Source organism: Rhineura floridana, chromosome 6, assembly GCF_030035675.1.
Source record: "Rhineura floridana isolate rRhiFlo1 chromosome 6, rRhiFlo1.hap2, whole genome shotgun sequence".
Classification (NCBI taxonomy): domain Eukaryota; kingdom Metazoa; phylum Chordata; class Lepidosauria; order Squamata; family Rhineuridae; genus Rhineura; species Rhineura floridana.
Window position 1 is genome coordinate 54427494 of NC_084485.1, and position 20271 is coordinate 54447764.

General features: G+C 44.3%; 1 protein-coding gene across 2 annotated transcripts in view; it reads left to right on the forward strand.

Moving 5' to 3' along the window:
* The first annotated feature begins 3583 nt into the window (after positions 1 to 3583).
* DENND2C (DENN domain containing 2C) overlaps positions 3584 to 20271 on the forward strand; it is an 82016-nt gene continuing 65328 nt past the window's right edge. The window contains exon 1 of one of the 2 annotated variants that reach the window (XM_061631935.1): positions 3584 to 3690. The gene's annotated coding sequence lies outside the window, so the exon portion shown is untranslated. Of the gene's footprint in view, positions 3691 to 3713; positions 3875 to 20271 lie in introns of those variants that run through there. The other variant, XM_061631933.1, reaches the window with a different exon arrangement.

Genomic DNA, 20271 nt, shown 5'->3' on the forward strand with positions numbered 1-20271 from the left:
GTGAGGCCAAATGGCCATGAAATGTTAAGAGTACATAGAATTATCACACATTCTTCCTCTTGCATTTCATGGCTACATGGTCCTACACTTTCCAATTTTCTCTATACTATGTGTTTATATGTGCATTTGTGTATACATGTCACACACACACACATTCATCATGTCACTCATTATGAAAGATTTATGCCACAATAAATATGTTAGATTGTAAGATGCCACAAGACTTTCTCTTGGTTTTGTTGCAACTGTTAGCTATCTCACTGGCTGATATTTCATAGTTACACATTGCCACCTACTGACTGCTGTTGCAGTAACTCACACAGTTTCTACCTTTTCTTTAAAAACTTATTATGAGTGATGGGTGACAAAACAGAAAAACGTGAGGAAAGGGGGGTTGTTGTTTATCGTAGTGGTTGAAAAGAGAATTGTCCTACCTTCCAGCTGCCAATGTTTTGTTTTTTGAAGCTTGGTCATAATGAGCCTCCCTACATAATTAAACCAAATCCTGTTTGCGCCTCCCCATGGATAACCAAAGCCCAACAACTCTAGTACTATGGAGATCAAAGGCAAAGAGTTCAAAATAGAGTCCAGTGGTGGCCTGAGAGTGCTTTAAGATAGGCTTGTCCAACTAGTGGCCTACCAAAGGCAGCTCCCCAGTGACATATTAAGGGCTTAACTCCCCCTCAGTTTTGTACAAATTGTGCAAGCCTGCTTTAAGGTCTATGAGAGAGAGAATCCAGGGAACTAAACTGGAACCAAAAATAGGAGGTTGTAGTATTGGCACTAGAGCACCCTATTCTCTTCGCTGGAATTTGTTTTAATTGATTATTTTCATGTTGCATCTCACTGACCTACTGAGTGCTGTTGCAGTAACTCACACAGTTTACTAGCTAGAAATGTTGGATGGTACTAGGGGCTCAAAAAGGGCCAAAATCCAAAAATATTAGGCTGTGAACACACCAGTCACCAGAACAAAACATTTCCATAAGAGATCTGATATATCATCATCATTACTATTTTGAGTCCCAGTTATACACCCAATATAAACATTACTGTTTGGATAGTGCCAAATTAGCAGGCCACCTCCCAACTCAATGAAAATAAACCAAAACTGTTTTAGAAATCAGAACACTGGCAGAACAGCTGTGTTAGACTGTAGAAGCAAAAAGTCCAAAACCAACAGAGCACCTCAGAGGCTTCACTGTTTGTTTGTTTGTTTCTGTAAGTAAAAGCCTAATTTGTCTGATAAAGAGGAGCCTGGAGCCTGATAACATGGGTTGTTGCCTAGCAAACGTCATAGCACAAAAAAACCCAAATAGTTTGTAATGTGTGACCCACTTTCCCCCCTCAAATTTAGCCAGGTCGGGAAGGGCAATAGGACTCTCCTAGGGCTTGAGCTGCCTTAGCAGGCCAGCCTTTGTGAGTAATAGTTTTGCAAAACAACTTTTGAGACTGAGCCATGGCTCCAGAGAAAAGAGAACTTTGCTAGCTAGTCATATGTTTTGCATTACACTGTGACATCTCACACCCTCGCTCTAAACAGCCATGCTCCTTCCACAATATCCATGTATTATTACAACTGCTTGCTGCCATTTGCTTCTAATTAGTTTTCCCATTTGCTGACCTGAGCACTGGGTGAAAAGTCACTCTGTCTTGCCTGATCCCACTATTCCGTCTGATGGATTCTAACATGAAAATTTAACAGATCACGGAAAAGTTTTTGCCAGGCATAGTAGAACCTACTTCTCTCACAGCTACACATCCAAATGTGGAGTGCCTGATCCCTATTGGCTGGTGTTTGTAAGTGGGCACTGTGCCACAGCAGCACCTGAGGATGAGTGTGCAGTGGGTGAGTCTACAGGGCGTTTCACCCGTGGGTGTGCAGAACAAGATTCCAGGCTGTGTCAGTGGAAGCTTTGCTTAGATAATTCCAGCTTTGGCAACAAATGCAAAAGTTCCACCTTGTATTACGTTTCCTGGAAGTGTAGCCATTGTATAAGTGCATCCTGAATGAGATGTTCTAGGAAGCCATGATAAATATCTGTAGGATTCATACCAATTTTTTTCTGACATTGATTGAAAAGACAAGTTAAAAAAAAGTAAGACTGGAATATTATTCAAGGTTTTTTTTTAATGTTTATCAAACATTCAAAACAAAGCCACTGACTTTGCAAAATGTACATCATAATCTTGAGCTTTCAGAAAAACACTCCGGTTGTGAGAATCACAATAAAATAGGGAGAGTTGTCAGTACTAATTGTAAGCTGAGACCAAACCAAGTTTGGGAAATGCTTCTGTTCACACACCAGAACAAAAGCGGCACAAACCAGGGGTGGGTAAACTTGTTGCAGCTATTTTGTTTTTTACTGTAAGCCCAAGATTTACCAACCAGAGCCAGGTGCAAAAGATATACATTGCAGATAGAATTAAAGACCAGGGTACCTCTTGAGCACATTCTGGGCCTAGGAATTTGTTTTCAGTCCCAGAAGTGAATTGAGTTTATAGTCCTTTCATACACAATTTCTCTCCTGGTTAGCTTTCTTCATTTCAGCAGCCTAATGCTGGTGGGAAAAGCTGTTTTGTTGCTGTTGCTAAACAACTGGGGAGTAGGAAATCCTTGCCAATCTATTGCAAATCATCTAGGGATCCTGATCTACCTTCTGACCACCCTGATGACTGAAAATAACCACACTGTGTGAATGCATGCCATCACCCAATGACAGCAACATATACATCAGTGGTGAGGAAATCTCCACATGTTGCTGGACTATAACAGCCATTATCTCTGACTATTGGCCATGCTGGCTGGGGCTGATGGGAATTGGAATCCAACTTTTGGAGGGCACCAGGTTTCTCACTCTGACTTAGAAGTTGCTATAACTGTGTTGTGGCATGCATTCATTGACACAGTGTGGGGTATTTTAAATAATGAAGAAAGTATTCTGCAGACCACTGAGTTTCCAACAGCTGATTTGGCCTCAGCTTGCTATAAGTACTGTCAAATCTCATTTTATTGGGACTTTCACAACTGGAGTGTTTTTCTGAAGGTTCAAGATGTGATGACTTGCATGTGTGAATGGGTCACTCATCCCACATATACCACCAGCCAGAATTTTCATATTGTCTCATATCATTAAGTGGAGACAGTCACCGGCTTCCTTGGAGGAGGCGGCAGGTGGCCGAGTGTAGGGAAATCATGTCCCAATTTTAGCCATATAATAACTCCTTGCTCTGTAGCCTTCTAAAACCAGAAGTGAGGAGTATGAAAGGTAAGGGGGGCCTCCTCTGCGTCCCCCGTCCCGTCGTGACAACCCTCAAATGACAAGTACTCACATGCCACGATGCAGAAAAATGGCATTGTGTGCATGTGTAGTAAGATGGCAATGCTTGAATGTGGACTGACCATGAAGATCGTCCGTACAAAACAACAAGAAAGCCAAAGCCCGCGGCGGCTTTGGAGCGCGCTGGAGTGACTGCCTTTCCGGCCCGTCAGTTGCCAGAGAGTCATCCTTATTCACCATCCCCAGGGTGGGCGTGGCGCACGGCTGACGGCACTAGGCTATAGCGTGCAGCAGCCATAAAGAGGAGCTGACGAAAGCTCCCAGTCTCTAGCCCGGCGGTGAACAGGGGCCAGCAGCGCCCACGTGTACCGCTGGGGACGAGAGTAAGCAGGACTCCTTATAAAGAGAGGTAGGGGCGGGGCTTTCAGCCGGACTGACTAAGGAGCTAGCCAATGGGGCTCTGCCCAAATGTGTCAACTCGGGAGAGCGGGTCTAGCCTCTACTTGCGAAGTTGCGAGTGAGCAAGAAGGAGCAAGGAGTGGAATTGGGTGGGAGAGTTGCCGCCGCCGCCGCCGCCGCCGCCATGGAAGCCGGTGAGTGGGTGGGTAACGTTGCGGTCTGTCCTGCCGCAGGGTCCCACTTGGACATACCGTTTGTCCTACCTCGGAGAGGGGCATCCTCCGGGTTTTTTCTCTGAGGAGAACTGGTTTGAGATCCAGAGTCTGTTGCCTTAACTCGCCCCTGGAACACTAAGGCCTGAGAAGATGCTATGCTTTGACTTGCCTGAGGAAATACTTTGGCCGGCACCCCTCACAGTCCCAAGGGATCTTTTTCCATTGGGAGAGATTTTAGTCCGTCAGAACTAGACAGAGAGGGTTCTGCGCCTGTTCTTGCTTGTTTGGCAGGGTTTAAACTAAACTGTACTTCGTGACTGGGATCTCTGTTGAATGCCAAATATATATCCTAAGATACGTGATGAAGTAATAACAGAAGATGCCTCAGTATGTGCAGAGTGCCTTTCCCATAACCCCAGGCTTTTCCAAAGTCAGAGAGAGAAGAGAGTGTGATTTTCAGGGCTCCTCAAAATGCCTGATAATCTGTTCATCGTCGTTTGGTAGATACTTGAATGCCTAGATTGTCTTTACTTTATAAACTAGTTTGCCCTGTTGCTCTTCAATAATCCTCACAATGAGGTATGTGACTGATGTTTTAAACACAATAATAGCGCTATTAATGATAGTCCCAAAAAGGAAGTGCTTCTTGGGCAACACACTGTTAAACTATGGAATTTGCTGCCACAAAATGTGATGAAGGCCACCAACCTGGATGTTTTAAAATGGGGTTAGAGTTAGACAAATTGATGGAAGACAAAGATATCAATGGCTTCTAGTCATGATGGCTATAGAATACCTCCAGGATTGGAAGCACTATATCTCGGAATTCCAGTTGCTGGGAACAACAGCATGAGATGGCTAGTGTCCTCAGTTTGTGGACTTTCAATAGGTATTGGCCTGGCCACTTGGAGAAGCAGGATGCTGGACTAGATAGGTTGTTGGCATGATCCTTCTTTTTAAGTTCTTACATTAGCTGCAGTTTAATGGCTCAGCTTTGAAACATTACCAATTCAGGCATCCAAACCTAGTGTTATAAAAGACAATGTTGCAGATTGTTCTGACCATCTCCAATAATCAGGGCACACATATGCCTTGCTAATTTGGAGGATGGTATGTGCTTGTTCTATGTTTGAGTCCTGCAGTTTGCACATGCCTAGGGACAGTGCTGATCCTACACCCATCTACAGTTCTCACAGGGACAGTTGTGAGGCTCTGCTGTCAGTGCAGGGGTGGGAGCGTGGGTTAATGGAGAAAGGTATCTAATTTCTCCAGGAATGACTTCTGTACTTCTAATATAGTTGTGAACCTAGAATTCAGTTGCTTGTGCACCTAGTCCCAAATTTAATGAGTCATTGACCACTGTGTTGTCATCATCAAAGGAATCTTTTGCTAATTCTTCTTAATGAGGTTGCCAGAATGGAAAATATTTTTAATTCATTTTCCAAAATGGAAAATATGTCCCAAGTCTGCCCTGATATCGAACCCCTGTACTTCAGCATTTTAAGATTCCAACTGTGGATATGCTTGCGGTCCAAGATTGTCATGAGGTCTACTAAACAAATGCTATAGTTGAGAGTGGGGATGTTCAGATTCTTCAGAACGCTTTCTGAAATACAAAGATTTCTCACCCTGGATTAAAAGGAGCCATGTGACTATTCTGGGTGAAGGTGAGGCCAACGCTCTTTGCTGTAACATCTGTGCAAATTAAAAGGTTTGGATTGGAGAAGAGTCAAAGTGTCTAAACAGTGGATTTTTCCCCTTGCATGTTTTGAAGCAGTTTCACAGCAAAACCAGGAAATGGAGTAATGGTGTCCTGTGACCTTTTATTATATTTAGGAGAGAATGACAATGGCCCTTTTCCTAAAAGTGAAACAAAGGGAAAATGTTGGATAAGGAGTTTTGAATTATGCCACAACAGCCCGGTTGGGTCAAAAGGGGCAAGACTTTTATTGAGTTATCAAATTCTTTAGCTTGCTGAGGGGGTAGCTGTCAGTTGGGCACTAGTATTCATTAGTCTTATATCCTAATAAATATTAGGGAAGACAGATGTAAGCAATTGCAACTCTCAATGTTGAGTGGTAGGAAAGATATATCGTTTTCCTATAAAGAACCTTCAAATAACAGAGGAAGTACTGAGGCTTTTCCTGGCCCTGACAGCTTTTTTTTCAGGAAAAGATGTGAATGGTTTTTGTCATTAAAAAATGAAAAAAGATATCTTTCTTCTCATGTATGTATGTCTGTCTATTGAAAATGATAAATATGGTGGTGGTAGTGAAGGGAGCCCCCCATTTTATTGGCATTGGAATGGCTTTCACTGTCAGATTTTCTAAAAAAATTTTTTTGACTTATTACAAGTGTTCCCTTCCATTGGGATTGAGGTAAAGCTATGGCAGATACCTTAGACATTATCAGTGTCCAGAACTGACCCAAATAGAGTAATTTGTCGTTTAGACTGCCATCCTGTGCACATTTACTTGGGAGCAAGTCAGCACTTATTCCCATATCAGCTTTGAGGTCTTCTACTGGGGCCTTTTTTCATATATCTCTAACATCAGAGGTGCAAACACCATCTCTAATGGAGAGATCTGCTATCTCTGCTATCATTTAGGCTAGCCAGCCTTGTAAATAAGCCCACCAAGTTACTAGCCTGCAAATAAAAAACGAAACAAAACACTAGCCTGTTGGAGGCTGTCAAAGAAGATCTAGAGATCTCCATCCCTCCTGCAGCAGCCTACTACACTTCTGTGCTGGATACAGAGAGGGTGTGTGAAAGAGAACACTCCATCCCTCCACCAGCCTGCACGCCTGCCTGCAGACATTTCCTTATCACCTCTGGCTGCCTGGCTAAATGCAAAGTACCAGGCAATTTTAAAAAATGTACTGAGGCATTTTAGTGGATTTTACTGATTTAATTATGTAAGTCGTCTATTTTCAAGGTTTATCTGCTGTTTAATTGTGCTTATAGTATTTAACAATTTATAAAATGCTGTGCACCGCCCTGAAATTTGGTATGGTGGAAAGGTGGTATAAAATTGTTTCGAATGAATGAAGTCCTACTGCATCAGTGGGTCTTACTTTTGTAAATGTACAATAGAACAAGCTGCAATTGGACAAAGCACTTTATATTATTTAACAGTTACTCTTTTGCTGAGAAGTAGATCTGTATTATTGTTATTTCTACATTTGGGAACTGAGACCGAAGGAAGACTAACTTGAGCAAGGTTATTCAGTAAGTTCATAGAACAGCAGAGATATGAAGCTAGGTTTCCCATTTCAAGGCTAAAACTTTGTCCAACAGCCCCAAGCTGGTTGGCTTTGTATCTGTGTGTACACTTTTGAAACGAAATATCCTTCATGATCATTGTTTGATGGTAGCTTTAGCAGTATTGTGTTTCTGTTGTGGGTGATACCTGCTTGGCTGGTTTGTCTCTCACTGGAAGACTGGCTTGATCATCTGTGGTGAACACTGACATGGTAAGGCTGATTATTATATGAATTGTGTTTGAACAGCCACTTGATTTCATGTTCAGTTCATGAGTATTTTTCAGCTGAGCGACTGTAGTTTCTCCTTTCTCTTCCAGAAGGCTGAGGTTTACAGCATCTGGGCTGGGGAGACTGGCTTCAAGAATGTGCCCTTTTTAACAGTCCTGGAGGGCCTTCATCCATCATTAGTTTCTGAGTCCCACTAAACTAACTATGTTGAATTCTGAATTTCCTAATTCAGAATTTTACAGTCAGATTTGACAGTCTAGACACAGATTGCTTTGACTGGCCACATTGTGGATTGGTAAGATTAACCCGTGCAAGATGTACACAGAATCCTTGTGTTTTGCTGCTGGATGGCTTTTGGTGACTCATGAAGGCGTTATGATGGGATTTGGCTTTGATATTTTATAAAAATTGTGGGTGTGTCCTTCCAATATTTATTCCAATCTGATATGAGAGATCAGTATTCAGAATAAACGACCTTGTGTGTGTGTGTGTGTGAAAGAGAGCTGGTGTAAGTCACAACTCTCTCTATTATTTGTGTTTGTAAAGTGTTGAGTCTTATGGTTGTTGGAAGATGAACTGAAGAAGGTTCTTGTTCTTTTACACCTGCAGCATTGTGATGGGAGAAGTGCCAGCCCTGCATCCTTTCTTCAAAATAAGAGTTTCTGATTTTTTTTCCTGCCAAGTCCTCTTTAGAAATTTGGGCTCCTTCAGGGCTGTCCATGCTATTTGGTAGAGTGAGGCATTTGCCTCAGCTGACAGTTGCTGGAGGTGGGGTGGTGACAGCAGCCTTCCCCAGCCATTCTTCTTCCTGAGCACTCCCTTGGCTGCTTCTCCTAAGTCCCCCTGGTGACTCCCATTCTCCTCATCTACAGAGTCCTGGCAACGGCAATGCTTGCTAGTTGCTGGCTTGGTCCATCTGTCTGTCTTGCGTAGTCACCCTCTCCCAACACATCACAGAAAGCACCACTGGGAAAGCCAGTGACTGAGCTAGTAGGAAGAGAGGCTACCAGCCCAGGCCGCAGGCTCTAACAGACATCACATGTGTGCACGCATTGCTCTGCTTGTGTGATACCTGCTGGTGCTACTGCTGCATTGCAGCATTTACTTGAGTGAGAAGCAAGCAGGCATTGTATGGAGCAGGGAGCAAACCGGAGTGAAATGCTGGCTTGCCTTGTGCTGCCCCCTAAACAAGCCTGTGCCCTCGGGCGCAATGGAAGACACTGTCCCATTCCCAGTGTCGAAGTGAGATTCAGCTGTAGGTCCTGTCAGCTCCTGTACATTTATTTATTTATTTTATTTATTTTATTTAATTTATATACCGCCCTAAGCCCAAGGGCTCTCTGGGCGGTGTACATAAAATAAAACAGTCGGGAATATATAAATACAATAATACAATAAAATCAAGCCAACAAAGGTAAACAAAAATAATCAAACAACAGCAAAATACAACAATACATATAATAAAACGCATTAAAATGCCTGGAAATATAAAAAGGTTTTCACCTGGCGCCGAAAAGATAGCAGCGTCGGCGCCAGGCGCACCTCATCAGGGAGACCATTCCATAGTTCGGGAGCCACAACCGAAAAGGCCCTATTTCTAGTCACCACCCTCCGAGCTTCTCGATGGGATGGTACTCGGAGGAGGGCCTTAGATGTTGAGCGCAGTGTACGGGTAGTTTCATATTGGGAGAGGCGCTCCACCAGGTATTGCGGTCCCATGCCGTGTAAGGCTTTATAGGTCAAAACCAGCACTTTGAATTTAGCCCGGAAACAAACAGGAAGCCAGTGCAGACGAGCCAGAACGGGTGTAATATGAGCAGACCTTCTTGTCCGCGTCAACAATCTGGCCGCTGCATTCTGGACTAACTGTAGTTTCCGAACTGTCTTCAAGGGCAGCCCAACGTAGAGCGCATTGCAGTAGTCCAATCTAGAAGTTACCAGAGCATGAACGACTGAGGCGAGGTCGTCACTGTCCAGATAGGGACGTAGCTGGGCTACCAATCGGAGATGGTAGAAAGATTCCTTGCCACTGAGGCTACCTGAGCCTCAAGAGACAAGGAAGAGTCGATAAGAACTCCCAAGCTATGAACCTGTTCTTTCAAGGGGAGTGTAACCCCGTCCAGAACAGGGTGAACATCCACCATCTGGGCAGAGAAGGCACTCACTAACAGCGTCTCGGTCTTGTCTGGATTAAGCTTCAGTCTGTTAGCTCCCATCCAATCCATTATCGCGGCCAGGCAACGGTTTAGTACGTTAACAGCCTCACCTGAAGAAGATGAAAAGGAGAAATAGAGTTGCGTGTCATCAGCGTACTGGTGACAACGCACTCCAAAACTCCTGATGACTGCGCCCAGCGGCTTCATGTAGATGTTGAAAAGCATGGGGGACAGAACCGATCCCTGCGGGACTCCACAATGGAGAGTCCAGGGTATCGAGCAATGTTCCCCAAGCACTACCTTCTGGTGGCGACCCACCAAGTAGGAGCGGAGCCACTGCCAAGCAGTACCCCCAACTCCCAACTCCGTGAGTCTTCCCAGAAGGATACCATGGTTGATGGTATCAAAAGCAGCTGAGAGATCAAGGAGAATCAACAGGGTCACACTCCCCCTGTCCCTCTCCCGACAAAGGTCATCATACAGGGCGACCAAGGCTGTTTCGGTACCAAACCCAGGCCTAAAACCGGAACTCTGGGGGTCTGTATGTGTGCTATCTTGTCCTTCACCTCAGGCAGCAAAATGCCTTGGGAAGATCCTGCTACTTCTATACACATCCTTCTCTCCCCACCACATTTGTCAAATTAGGATGATAAGGTTACTGGGCCTAGGTAACTCGGAAGGCCTTTGAATACAAGTTTTAGAATACTGTTTCCCTTCTCCCCTCCTTCTAGTCTGCATCCATCTTCCTGGTTTGATTAGTGTGTGTGTGTGTGTGAGAGAGAGGGGGGGTCCTTACTAAGGAGTTTCTTTTGATTTTGCTTGTAGGGTGAAGCGCTCTACCTCATCAGTTAGAGAGATTAATGACCAACACCTGACAGGATTGCTTTTGCTCTGTGGCCTTCCTTGTTGGTGCAGCTGTCATCATATGCTGAGCTGTGAGAAATGGTCACTCCAATATAAGCTCACACATGCCATTAGAGTGAATTGATGGCTGATTTCCTTTGAGGGAAAAGCACAAAGTTCTGTTTAGACTCCATAAACTAGGGATGGGGAACTTATGGCCCTCCAGATGTTGTTAGACTCCATCAGCCCCAGCCAGCATAGCCAAGGGTCAGGGATGATGGGAGTTGTAATCCAACAACATTTGGAGAGCCACAGGTATAAACTAGAGATGGGAAACCTCTGGTCCAGGCCTCTCCCCAGGCCACACACCCCAAACTACACCTCCTCATCAGCCCTGCTGTGCACCCTCATTGAATGTTTTTTGCCTGGCTGGAATGTGTCCCTGAATTTTGATAATGCGTCTTGCTTGCCTGGATGGAGAATAGAGAGGAATGTGTGCCTGTGAAGAAACTAGCCTACTCTACAAAGGTAAAATTCGCATTAATTGCTCTGCCCACTTTTGCTATTGCCCCTGTCCACAACGGGCCTGTGGTCCCCAGAAGGTTGCCCAGAAGGGGATGTGGCCCTCAGGTTAAGAAAGATTCCCCACCCCTGCTATAAATCAAACAACATGTCAATTTACTTTCTGTTTCCTGGACCGTATTCTGTCTACTAACTGCCAGCACCTGCTACTTGGAAGTTCTTGGTTTCTTGATCCTGTAAGGATGACTCAGAAGTAAGAACTGACAATTTCAGTGGGTCTTGCTGCCATGCTAGTGTGCCAAACCCTGCAGACGGGTAGTCTTCAAGTAAGTTATCTTATCTAGCGTCCTTGCACAAGTGTGTAGAGAGCTAAACAAAAATCTACTCATCTAAATGTAGCTCCTTGTATGTATAGTTTTGTAGTGCAAAAGGCATGAGGGATGTATGATGAAAAGCTTTGGATTTTGTGTTTCTGTAGCATAAAAGATCTATTTAGTTGCACCCTGGTATCTTTTCATTGTTTAAGCAGCAACCAAAGAGCGTGCACATTTGTACGGAAAGTACATGGATTACAAAATAGGAAACGTGATTTAAATTGATTTTATCTTTTCTGGAAAGGTCCTTGCAGCTTGTCTCAGGAAAAGCCTGCAACCATAGAAGGTGAGGGCAAGGACTATCTGTGGCTGGTGAAGCTATGCAGGATGGCTTACCTTGCTTCCACCATACCATGAGGCCATAGTGTGTTGTGTCCCCCTTGTGAGCCCAGTCCTAGAAGTCTGTATCTATACAGATTGTAAGAGGTTGTGTTACCACAATGAAGTCCTTCCTTTCTGCTGTTTTGTGTCAGCTGTAAATCTTTGGGCTGTTTGCCAAAGTCTTAGCCTGAATTTGCCCTGTCGTACTAGCAGGAGGGAAAGGGTGTTAGTTAGCTAATAGGATTGCTATATATTTCTGTTCCCATTACAGTGTGGAGCAGCAGAAAGCCAGCTCTGCACAGTAGACTTTTCCTCCAACAATAGACCCATAGCAGAGTGAACTGGGAAATTACACCTCCCTTGCATAGATCCTTCACTGCTTATCAGAAAGACAATAGGGTTGGAGCCAACTAATGTCTATTCAGAGTAAAAAAGGTAAAGGTGTCCCCGCACTTGTAGTACGAGTCGTTTCCGACTCTTAGGGTGACGTCTTGCAACGTTTACTAGGCAGACCGTATATATGGGGTGGGATTGCCAGTTCCTTCCCCGGCCTTTCTTTACCCCCCAGCATATGCCGGGTACTCATTTTACTGACCACGGATGGATGGAAGGCTGAGTGGACCTCGACCCCATTTACTGGAGATTCGACTTCCTCCTTCTGTTGGAATCGAACTCCGGCCATGAGCAGAGCTTCAGCTGCATTACTGCCGCTAATGGACCTAAGTTAGCCACATTTATTAATTTCAATGGGTCTGCTCTGAGCATGACTGACATTGGATACAATCCATATTTTCTGCTCTTATTTTGCTTATATATATAATAGTCAAACCTCACATCTTTGGGGAGCAGGGAATGAGAGGTTTAATAGATTTTCCTATTCGATATTTCCTTTTCTGGGAAAGATTTTAAGCTACTTCCTCAATTAGTCTTTTCTGCACCCTAGAACTGACATTCTGCCATACACATGACATTGATCACTTTGTTTTCCCTAGAGCACAGGATTTTTCTTGCTGAAATAGCTGGTGTGGGACCCTGATTGGAGCTCCGCAGTGGGGGGGTTAGCTTTCATTCCAGTGGGAGCTTTTCCTCCATGTTAATTGATCAGAAGCACAGGGAGGGGCAAAGGGCTAAAGCCTCATTCCCAGAACCTACTCGGTATCGGGTGGCTGTTTTTGCAAGAAAAACTCTACAGGTGAGGTGACTAGCATCACATATAGTTTAGCCATTACTGTGCTACTTTCTGCTTCTTATGGGATGAAAGTGGGAAGTCAGCACATTTTTTGTAGGGTCTGACTCTCCCAGGTACATAGGAAGCTGCCTTATACTGAGTCAGGCCATTGGTCTCTCTAACGCAGTATTCTCTATGCTGACCGGCAGCAACTCTCCAAGGTTTCAGGCAGGGGTCTCTCCCAGCTCTACCTGGAGATGTCAGGGATTGCACCTGCATGCAAAAGAAGTGCTCTACCACTGAGCGACGGTCTTTCCCCTGCATGCTCATTGCCTGGCTTGATTCTTTTGACTGTTTGAAGCCATGGAGCTGCAGGCCACTGCTGTGAGCTGTTGTATTGACTGTCTCACAACCATGGCTCCATGGTTACCTGTGAGACACATGGCATGTTGACAAAGAGCTTTGTCCTCAGGCTGAGGAAATGTTGGCATTCCAACCGCAAGCCAAGGCTGAGAGGTTCCTTTTCCTCTCTCTGTAGAAGCTGCAGGCAGGTGTCCCTCCAGCTCCAGGCCGAGCCAGGCAAAGGTCAGGCCTGCTGTTCCTGCCTCTGAGCCAGTGACCAACTTTGCAGACGGGAGAGCCGTGCGTGTGTCTATGTGTGTTCTGCTCCTCAGGAGAGAGAGGAAAGCCAAACATGTAGGACCCGCTCCTCATTATTAATGAGTGCTGTCCAAGCTGCTGGTTTCTCACAGCTTTCTGCTTTAAGACTGAGGACTCTTCTCCAAGAGTTTTTGCCAATGCTTATGTTATATCTGTGACAGGGAATGGGAAGCTGCCACTGCATAAGGAGCTGTTCTGTAAGGAGTGGAGAGAAACTGGTTTCAGGTGGTTTTCCTCCACCCCTCCCTTTGGGCCTTGAAGATAGTAGTTGTGATTCCCCCTCCCCCAATAGAGGTTTCTGCCTTCACTAGCAAAATGGCACAGGTCCGAGCATTTCCCATTATAGGAGGGATGGAGAATCTATGGCCCTCCAGATATTGTTAGACTCCAACTCCCATCAGTTCCAGCCAGCATGGCCAATGGTCAGGGAAAATGGGAGTTCTACTCCAGCAACATCTGGAGAGCAACAGGTTTCCCTGCATTACAGCATCCTCAGCCTGAGAAAAGCTTCACCCTTTGAATTTCTGCCTGTCATCATGATGTTGTTAGGGGCACAGTCTCTTTCAGAGAGGGAGGAAAAATGATGGGAGTGATCCCTGGAGCACAGCTATTGTTTTGTTTCCAAGCCCCTGGAGGGATTCAGTCTACACATCACATATCGTCCATCTCTAACATCCCTCCCCATCTTCTCCCCTAAAGCCTAAATGAAACACCATGCAAATTATGAACTTTAACTTGGTTTACACAATCATGATCATAAATATTTTATGTCCAGAATATTTTATGTCCAGACATAAATATTTTTATGGCCAGAAATTCCTGCACAGGACAGGATGGCCAGATGCAATGAAAGAAAGGGCTTCTGTACCTTAGATAATTGTGCAGGAGAGGGAGTTTTGAAAAGGGCAGTTTTCCTGATCCTTTGAAGCACTGTGACCTTCCTTTCAAGAGACATCTGCTGAAATCCAGAGGGAGGGAGAGAGAAGTGTCTAGCTACAAGGAGGCATGGACTGATGGTTACTAGGAGAAACAGAAAACTGTGATAAAACACTCTTGCTTTCTGGACACTGAAAACCACTCTGTGTTTACATTGGGTCCAGTTTTAAGCATTGTACCTATAGTAGCCAACTTGCCTTTTTTCTTTATCCAGTGAGATTCTTGCCAACCAGAAGGAGCCCAACAGGTGCCACTCTGGATATCTCTGCAGGAAAAATCACACTCTCACTGTTTTCTTGTGGTAGTGGTGGTCATGGATCTTTTTTCAGCAATGTGGGAGAGAGCCATCCACCCTACTTGCATTTTCAGTTCACTGGAGTACAAAATAGTTACACATAATTCTCACCCACAGGCTGCTATTTATTTATTTAAGTCATTTATAGAATGATTACTATCAAATAGATCTCAAAAGAGTAATATACTTTGATCCCATTTGTAGACTCATAGTTACCCCTTTTTTGGACACATGTGCAGAATTCCATACTGAATCAAATCCCAGAGCAATGAGGTCTTTTTTTCCAAAGAAGTCAGCTGTACTGCAGAGTGATGATTAGCTGGTTCTTGTGACAATCAATCACTTCCCTCCCATTTCCTTATCAAGCCATGTAGAGTGGTGTTTGGCTGGTCCTTGTGGGAATCATAGGGTGCTTCCAGACGGTCACTATTTTTTTCAGGTAGGATTCAGCCACATACTGGTACATTCAGGCTACGCAATTAAAGCTGATTGGAGCTCTTGCGCAACAAACCTGCTTTATCAAAAGATCAGACTTTTTGCAATAAGGAAAGTGACAGGGAAAATGCAGTGGAACGTGTGGGAGTCACTCACTTTGATGCAACCTAATTTAGCCTCCCTGCAAATTAATTCAAAATGAATGCTCATTAAATAGCCAGTGTCATCTAATCTCCTTGTGAAAAATTCAGGATGAATGCTTAATAAACAGGTCATCTGGAAATGCCCAAAGAACCATAGAGTTGGAAGGGGTCTTGTAGTTTCTCTAAGTCAAGTGTGGGGAACCTTTGGCCCCCCAGATGTTGCTGAACTACAACTCCCATCAGCCCTAACAAGCAGGGCTGTGGAGTCGGTACGCCAAACCTTCGACTCCGACCCCGACTCCTCTATTTTTCTACTGTCCGACTCTGACTCCACCCAAAATTGTTTCCAACTCCACAGCCCTAGAAAGGGCTGTAAATGTCTTTTTAAATTGGAAGCTCTCATAGGAGCATTTTTATCGCTGCCTAAATATGCGCTGATCTTGGCATCACAGCATTTGTCTTCATCTGGGTCCTGTGTCATACACTGACACACAAAATGTTTTCCATCTTGAGTTATGGTGAAATGCTCAAGTACAGCTGACTTCATGGGAAGCTTCTTTAACATTTTGAATTTATATTTTAAAAAATTTGTTAATCAAAATTTATTTTGAAGCCGGAGTTGGAGTCGGTACATTTCTACCGACTCCGACTCCACCCAAAATTGCTTCCGACTCCAACTCCACAGCCCTGCTAACAAGCATGGCCAATGGCCAGGGATGATGGGAGTTGTAGTTTAGCAGCATCTGGAGGGCCAAAGGTTCCTCATACTTGCTGTAAGCTAAACCCATGCTTAATGCAGGAAATCCAGAGTTAAGCATCCTCAACAGACAGTCATTCATCCTCTGCTTGAAGACCTCCAGTGAGGAACAGCTCATCAGCCTTCTAGGCTTTTGGTTCCATTGTTGGGTTGCTGTTATCTTCAATGCATTTTTTCTGGTGCCTAACCAAAATCTACCATCCTGTAATTTAAGGCCATAAGATCTAGTCCTTCCGTCTGGGGCAGCAGATTACAAGCCTTTGCCCTGTTCTGTGTGCCAGCTCTTCAGGTATTTGAAGAGTGCTATTATGCCCGCTCCCATACACTTCTTTTCTTCTTCATCATCATCGTCATTCACCCGAAGATCCCAGGATGGGTTACAACAATTTAAGGGAGACGAGGGTTCAAATCCCCACACAGCCATGACGCTCACTGGGTGACCTTGGGCCAGTCACTGGCTCTCAGCCTCAGAGGAAGGCAATGGTAAACCACCTCTGAATACCCCTTACCATGAAAACCCTATTCATAGGGTCGCCATAAGTCAGAATCGACTTGAAGGCAGTCCATTTCCATTTTTCCAAAATCCCAGAGTAGGGTGGGTCCTAAAAATCCATGCCTCAGATGTCAAAGACCAGAGTAAAGAGGTGCACCTTCAGCATTCACCTAAAACTGTACAGCAAAGTTGCCAGATGCACCTCAGTGGGGAGGGAGTTCCACAACTTAGGGTCTGCCACAGAGTATGTCCTCTCCCAGGCCACCCCCCACTGAGCTTCTGAGGGTGGTGGAACTACCAGAAGGGCCCCCTCTGCTGATCTCAACACCCGAAAGGGTCTATAGGGAAGGAGGCAGTCTTTCAGATATTTGGGACCTAAGTCTTTTAGGGCTTTAAAAACTAATATGAGCACCTTGAACTGTGCCCGGAAATGAACTGGCAACCAATGCAGCTGTTTTAAAGTAGTGGTTATATGAGATCTAAAGAGAACCCCAGCCAGTAATCTGGCTGCTGCATTTTGGACCAGTTGAAGTTTCTTAGTCATCTTCAAGGGCAGCCCCGTGTAGAGCTCATTGCAATAGTCCGGTCTGGAAGTTACCAGAGCATGGAGTACTGTGGCCAAGTCATCTCTGTCCAAAAGGGGCTGAAGCTAATGAACCAGCTGGAGCTGAAAAAAGGCACTCCTAGCCGCTAAGGCCACTTGAGCCTCCAGTGACAATGCTGGATCCAGGAGTACCCCCAAGCTGAGAACCTGTTCCTTCCAGGGGAGTTCGATCCTGTCCAGAACAGGCTGTCTCCCCATTTCCCAGACATGAGAACTCTGGACACATAACACCTCTGTCTTTTTAGGATTTAGCTGTAGTTTATTGGCCGACATCCAGCCCATCACAGCCTCCAAGCACTGGTCCAGCACCTCAACTGCCTCTCCCAAGTCAGATGGAAAAGAGAAATAGAGTTAGGTGTCACTTGCATATTGATGACACCTCACTCCAAATTTCCTGATGACAGCTCCCACCAGCTTCATATAGATGTTAAATAACATGGTGGACAAGATGGAACCCTGTGGAACACCACAGGACAGGTCACATGGTGCCAAATAGTAACCTCCCCTAACTACTTTTTGGAAGCCATCCTGGAGGTATGAGCAGAACTACTAAGGCATAGTGCCCCCAACCCCCACCTCCCTGAGATGCTCCAGAATGTCAACAGTACCAAAAACCACAGAGAAATCAAGGAGAATGAGCAGGGTTGCACTCTCTCTGTCTCTCCCCCAACAGATGTCATCAACCAGGGCAGCCAAGACAGTTTCAGTGCCATGGCCAGGCCTGAAGGCGGATCCAATTATCTGGATCCAAATAATCAGCTTCCTCTAAGCATGCGTGAAGCTGGACCACTACCACTTTCTCGAGCACCTTGCCCCCAAAGGGGATATTTGCCACTGGGTGATAGCTGTTTAATACTTTAGGCTCATACCCAGCTCCTTCAACTTTTCCTCATAGGATTTGTTTTCCATACCATTGTCCATTCTTGTTGCCCTCCTCTGGTCCTGTTCCAGTTTGTCTATATCATTCTTAAAGTGCATCACCCAAGACTGGACACAGTATTCCAGATGAGTGAAGTATAAAGTCGAACTGTTACTTTCTGTGACTTGTAATCTATGTTCAAGGCCACTCCCATCCATTTCCCAGAAAATTCTTCAATTAAAAAATAAATAAATTAGGTCTTTAAAAAAAATCCACCAAATAAACATTTAAATGGGTAAATGTGCCAGGTACATCATCATCATCAATAATAATAATGATGATGATGATGATAAAAAATAATGGCTACTAAAGCCTTCAGGGAGGGGTGAAGTTCTACATGGGAGTCAGAGGCAGGTACTTGTGTCAGTGGAGGAGTGAGGGCAGGGAGAAATATGCAGCAGGAAAACCCACAGTCACAGTTGCAGGCAGAGTTTGTCTGTGTCAGTCCTTAATAGGTGTTGCAAAAAATGGAGAGGGTTCCAGACACTTCTTTCCATTACCCTGGTCTGCTCCTTCCCCACCTCATATTCTGTGCCCACTGAGAATGCTCCATCTTCGGGGGCTGTGTGTATTTGTTTTCTTTTCTCCATTTGGGTTTTTGTGGAGTGGAGGAACCTGTGCCAACTATGTTAAAAGTTTACATTTCTTGCTTAAAGTCTCTAGACAGCACTCTTTCCCATCCTTGGGGTCGTTTAAAAATAGCTTTTCAGTGTGAACCAGGAAGTGACCTTTCCAGACAATGGGATGGTTCTTTGTACCATACATGTATATATGTATGTGTATGTGTGTGTGTATTCTCCTATTCCAGCCACATGTGTCTAATTTTTTCCAGCTTTTCAGCCATTCTCCTTTCTAATCCATTTGCCATTTTTGATACCTAATTCTCTCTCTATGTGTAAGTGTAAACATGTGTAATGCAGATTATTATAGCTAAATACATTCATGTATTGCACAGTGTCTTATGTTTATTATATTCAGGCACCATGAATTAACTGCCTCTTTAAGAACAATTCAGAACAACTCAACCTCCCTCATTTCCCTTGACCAAGAAGAAACCCTGCTGCAGGCTTGCCAGATGTCCAAGCCGGATATAGAAAAGGAAGAGGTGCCAGAGATCATACTGCAAACACATGTTGGTTAATGGAATGGACCAAGGAATTTCAGAAGAAAATCGCCCTGTGCTTTATAGACTACAGCAAAGCCTTTGATTGTGTAGATCATGAAAAACGATGGAATGCTTTCAAAGAAATGGGGGTGCCACAGCATCTGATTGTTCTGATGTGCAACCTATGCTGTGGACAAGAGACTACTGTAAGGACAGAATATGGAGAAACCGATTCTCAATCGGAAAGGGTGTGAGACGGGTGTATTTTATCACCCTATTTGTTTCATCTATATGCAGAACATATCATATAGAAAGCAGGATTGGACCAAGATGAAGGAGGTGTGAAAATTGGAGGGAGAAATATCAATAATTTAAGATATGCAGACGATACCATACTACAAGCAGAAGCCAGTCATGATTTGAAACGAATGCTGATGAAAGCTCAAGAGGAAAGCACAAAAGCAGGACTACAGCTGAATGTCAAGAAAACTAAAGTAATGACAACAGAAGATTTATGTAACTTTAAAGTTGACAATGAGGACACTGAACTTGTCAAGGGTTATCAATACCTTGGCACAATCATTAACCAAAATGGAGACAATAGTCAAGAAATCAGAAGAAGGCTAGGACTAGAGAGAACTAGTAAAGGTCCTCAAATGCAAAGATGTATCTCTAAACACTAAAGTCAGGATCATCCAGACCATGGTATGCCCGATCTCTGTGTATGGATGTGAAAGTTGGACAGTGAAAAAAGTAGATAAGAGAAAAATCAACTCACTTGAAATGTTGTGTTGGAGGAAAGCTTTGCAGATACTATGGACCGTGAAAAAGACAAATAATTGGGTGTTAGAACAAATTAAACTAGAACCATCACTAGAAACTGAAATGATGAAACTGAAGTTATACCTTGGACACATAATGAGAAGACGTGATTCACTATAAAAGCCAATAATGCTGGGAAAAACAGAAGGGAGTAGAAAAAGAGGAAGGCCAAACAAGAGATGGATTGATTCCATAAAGGAAGCCACAGACCTGAACTTACAAGATCTGAACAGGGTGGTTAATGACAGATGCTATTGGAGGCCACTGATTCATAGGGTCACCATAAGTCGTAATTGACTTCAAGGCACATAACAACAACAACAACAAAGTT